This window comes from Theropithecus gelada, chromosome 15 (assembly GCF_003255815.1).
Source record: "Theropithecus gelada isolate Dixy chromosome 15, Tgel_1.0, whole genome shotgun sequence".
Classification (NCBI taxonomy): Eukaryota; Metazoa; Chordata; class Mammalia; order Primates; family Cercopithecidae; genus Theropithecus; species Theropithecus gelada.
The window spans coordinates 67595610-67600083 of NC_037683.1; the positions used below are offsets into that span (position 1 = coordinate 67595610).

Here is a 4474-nt window from a genome sequence, read left to right on the forward strand (position 1 = left end):
TGTGTATTTTGGGCAAGTTAACTAAACACTCTGAGCTCTGATATCCTCATTGACTAGAGATAATATACCTTTGCAAAAAATATAATATATGGAAAGCGTCTAGCTTGGTACCACATAGCAGATATTTAGATACTTAATTACCAATGTGATCATTATTATTGGGCGGCTCTGTGTCCTCATGAGTGCAGTGTTAGGTAAGGGATGATTGTTAAGGAAGGCTACAATATTGGGAGGTATTATTACCACAGCTGCCTTGACCTCCCCATTCTTTTTGTGTCCTGAGGCTCCCTCTGAGGAAATCTGGCAGACCAAGAAGTTTATGAGGGAGAAGCAAGCAGAAGGAATGTGCTGCTTGGCTTGGAGCCACCACCAAGTGGTAACTGGCTTGGTCACCCAGGGACATACGGGTTTTATTCACCTGAGGAGACCACAGGCACAGTAGTCCAAGGCTCTTGGATAATGAGCAAAATTAGCTGCTCTCTGTTGATGTTGGGGACTTTCTTTCTGAGGGGTTCCCAGCTTCTCTGGTGACCCCCACTTCCACAGGCCACCATTTTCTTTCTATGCCAGTGATTCTCAATACTGGCTTCACGTTCGAATCTCATAAAGGAGTGGGCCTGGCTAGTGGTAACAGCTCCCCAGGTGAATCAAATGTGCAGAGTTGAGAATCACTGTTTGAGACCCAGCCTGAGCTTTTTGGAGCTTCACCTGCAGAGGCAAGCTTGGGTTTTTGGTTGTGCTGTTCTCCCCCAGATGGATCCCAAATGATTACTGAAGCCTAATGTAATTATTTATGTTGCTTAACTTGTGGCATCCTTTAGAACCATGTATTGATTTACTTTTAAAGGCAGACACTCCTTATTCCAACAAGCACAGCCTAATATGGCATGGTCATATTGCTCAGGTAGTATATGTCTTGCTTCCGATTTAAGAAAGGGGAGGAAGAAAATCATTAAGTTATTTTCTGGAACAACAGCAGAGAATAATCTAGAGTATTAAATATATCTTGATGAGGAGAAGTTGAGGAAACTTTCCTAGACGACTCTTCTATTTCTCTGAACTGGTCAGTTAACCCGGACACAAAGCCTCACACATAATGATGGACACCTTGTCTCCCATGAGGCCTCCATTGTTTAAGCTGCTCTTTGTGAAAAAGCAGATGCTCTCCAATCCACACATCTGTGACCAGAACCTGAACACTAATGGTTGACCAAGTTCCTACTCTCATTGCAAAGATGTAGCTGTGACATCCCCAATTTTTGGGAAACTATATTTTACCCTAAAGAGCTAATGTGAAAGTTACTGTAAGCACAGTAAGTATAAAGAAAAACTGAGCTTGATAATACTGTTGATATTTTATCTGAAAAGCTTATCTGGAAGGATTGGGTCATCCGTTAGTGTAAAATACTGAATTTCTATCACATGGAAGACTGATGTAACTTAGACTCAAGGAAACACAAGTTGAACTAAGGGTTAGAAGTTACAGGAAGACACATTTCCACTGAGTATTCAGGAGATCCTTTTGCTTGCTGAAGGTGGAATGAATGAGATCACACCATAGCATCTATTCAGCAATCAGTAGCTCGAAGGTCAGAATGGTGAGTGCCGAAAGGGGAGCACCTGGATTACTTGTTATACCCAAGACATTCACCTGGTCAATCAAAAGTTAATTAGCTTGATTGAGTGTTCCACGTGTATACTTATTTCAAAACATCATATTGGCCAGGCACGGCTTACACCTGTGCTGGGGTTACAGCTTACACTTGTAACCCCAGCATTTTGGGAGGCTAAGAAGGGCAGATCACTTGAGCCCAGGGATTCGAGACCAGCCTGGCCATCATAGCAAAACTCTCTCTCTACTAAAAATACAAAAATTAGCCAGGCATGGTGGCACATGCCTGTAATTCCAGCTACTTGGGAGGCTGAGGCATGAGAATCGCTTGAACCCAGGAGGCAGAAGTTGCAGTGAGTTGCGATCACACCATTACACTCCAGCCTGGACAACAGAGTAAGACTCTGTTTAAAAAAAATCATATTGTACACAATAAATATATATAATTTGTATATATTATAAAATGTATTCAAGCATTCTATCTTCATTGTCCAATATATATCAGAAACTTGAAAGGTTCTAGAGATTCATATATGAATAAATTATGGTACTTAGCTCATAGACACACTTAAGCGAAATAAATAAACAATAATACAGTATCAAATGGAGATATAACAAAAGTGAAAAGGGCAATACATTCTCTTAGGGCAATTCAGTTTGGGCAATGCAGAGGTAAAGTAGGGCATCAGGCCTGAAGGAAGCTTCTAGAAGGAGTTGATATTTGAGCTAGGCCTTTAAGAACAGGTAATATTTAGCCATGTGGGGAACAAGGAAGGGCATTTTAGTTGGTGGTAAAAAGTGATGCACAGCACTGGCGTGTAGAAGTGTCCTTATGTTCTGAGAAGAACGTGTTGTGTGTTGATTTCTCTAGTAAACACATGAGGTACATGAAGGCAGTGGGGGGGAAGATATCCTGCAAGCTTTAAACTCCAACCAAGGTATATAAATGCATCTTACTGGTTTTTTTTTTACATAATTATTTTTATTTTTAATGTCCAGAATGTGTAATATAAGGGCCAGAGCTTCCTCCTGGACTCAATTTTATAAATTCTCGATTGGTTGGTGAGGCAATGGGGATACTTTTTCTTGTCTCATTTGGTGTCTGGAAAAGCTTCGTTCAGGTCCTCAGTGGTCATCTGATCAAATGGAATTAAGTTCCTTATCTTCTCCAGCTGTTTCTCATGCTCTCCAATCCTGGACTTTGACAGAGACACCCACTCAGCACAAATTTTCACATCTTCATTTTCTTCAGCATACACCTGGGCAGTATATTTATCCTCTGGTACAGGAAACTTCAGGGCATTAAACTTCTTCTCAAAGTCATCCACCAAGCCTGCCTTGGCCACATTGGTCTTGTAGTAAGTCCAGTCAATAGCTGGTGGATTCTTAGGTAAAATAGCCAATCTGGAGGTGAGAGTCTCATTCCAGGATGTCAGGGAATTAGCAATGGCCTTTTGGTTTCAGGGTATGATCTCCCAAGAAGTTACCCAGTCAGTGGTTTTTAGAGCAAGTTTTTGCCCAGCCATCTTGGGATCCTTCACCTACCCCAGCGGCCCACAGTCCACAGCAGCACCTAGCGGCTCTTACTGGATTTTTTAGTGCAGTCGTGGCTATGTATTAACATTTGGACTTTATGCTTCAGGAATGGGGAACAATCACGGGTTTTGGAGAGTAGAGGAAGCCATAATCTAGAAAAACGATGGAATTGCTTGGTACAGGGCACCACGAAAGCTTAACTGTCTCTGTGATAGTGATTTCTCCCTTACCCTCTGCACTTTTCCCCATAGTGAGTTTCCCCAGGCCCGTTGTTTTCCAACTTAAGAGTCTTTAGATTCCTTGTAGGTTCATGAAGATGGAAATGAGGGATTCATGAACTATTTTCAACATTGCAATAAGCTCAAATAAATTATGCACTATCACTGTCACAGAGACAGTTAAGCTTTGGTGGTACCCTATAACAAGCAATTGCATTATTTTTCTAGATTATGGCTTCCTCGACTTTCCCTGTGCTTGTTCCCCATTCCTGAGGCACAAAGTTCAAATTTTAATATATGGCCACAACTGCCTTAAAAAAACCCCAGTAAGATGCATTTATTTACTTTGGTTGGAGTTTAAAGCTTTGCAGGCTGTCTTCCAACCCACTGTTCACATGTACCTCATGCATCCACGGGAGAAGTCAACACACAACACACGTTCTTCTCAGAACACAAGGACACTTCCACACTCCAATGCTGTGCATCACTCTACCACCACTTAAAAGGTTAGCACCAACATTTTCACAAAGCAAAAGGACCCTTGCTTTAGTTACAACTCTTCAGTAAGGGTCCCTAGCCACCAACTTTGGGAAGGTCTTCCTCTTAAAGAACTTACATGGTATAGGATTTATAGGTATGTGCTTTAGAGGCAGACAGCCTTGAGTTTGAATATTGGCTGCCACTTATGAGTTATATGATATTGGACAATTTATTTAATCTCTGTAAGCCTCACTTTCCATGGTTAACTCATAGGATATATTGTGTATCTGTTGTATCTGTCAGTATATTCTTAATTCATAGAATATATTGTATATCTGTCAATTACACACTTATATTGTATAATCTGTCTTATGTAAGTATAGAGTGTTGCCTGCCTATAGAAAATAAAACTGCTGCCAGGTAAATCACAATCTTTTATGTGTCCATCAGCATCACTGGCCACTATTGGTCCTTCCTATTTGGGGTCTCCACTGAAGGTCTTTGAGGTAGGGTGCTTCTAGTATTCAGATGGCCACACCCTTGGCTCTCCGGTTTGCTGATGTGTCTGCTGATAACTGTATTTGAGTGCCTCTGTGCTCCCTGGTGATATCCCCAGTGCCTTGCTGAG

At 41.5% G+C, this 4474-nt stretch overlaps 1 pseudogene; it reads right to left on the minus strand.

The window, feature by feature from the left end:
• Positions 1–2653: 2653 nt before the first annotated feature.
• LOC112608719 lies at positions 2654–3138 on the minus strand (annotated as a pseudogene).
• Between the last annotated feature and the right edge of the window lie 1336 nt (positions 3139–4474).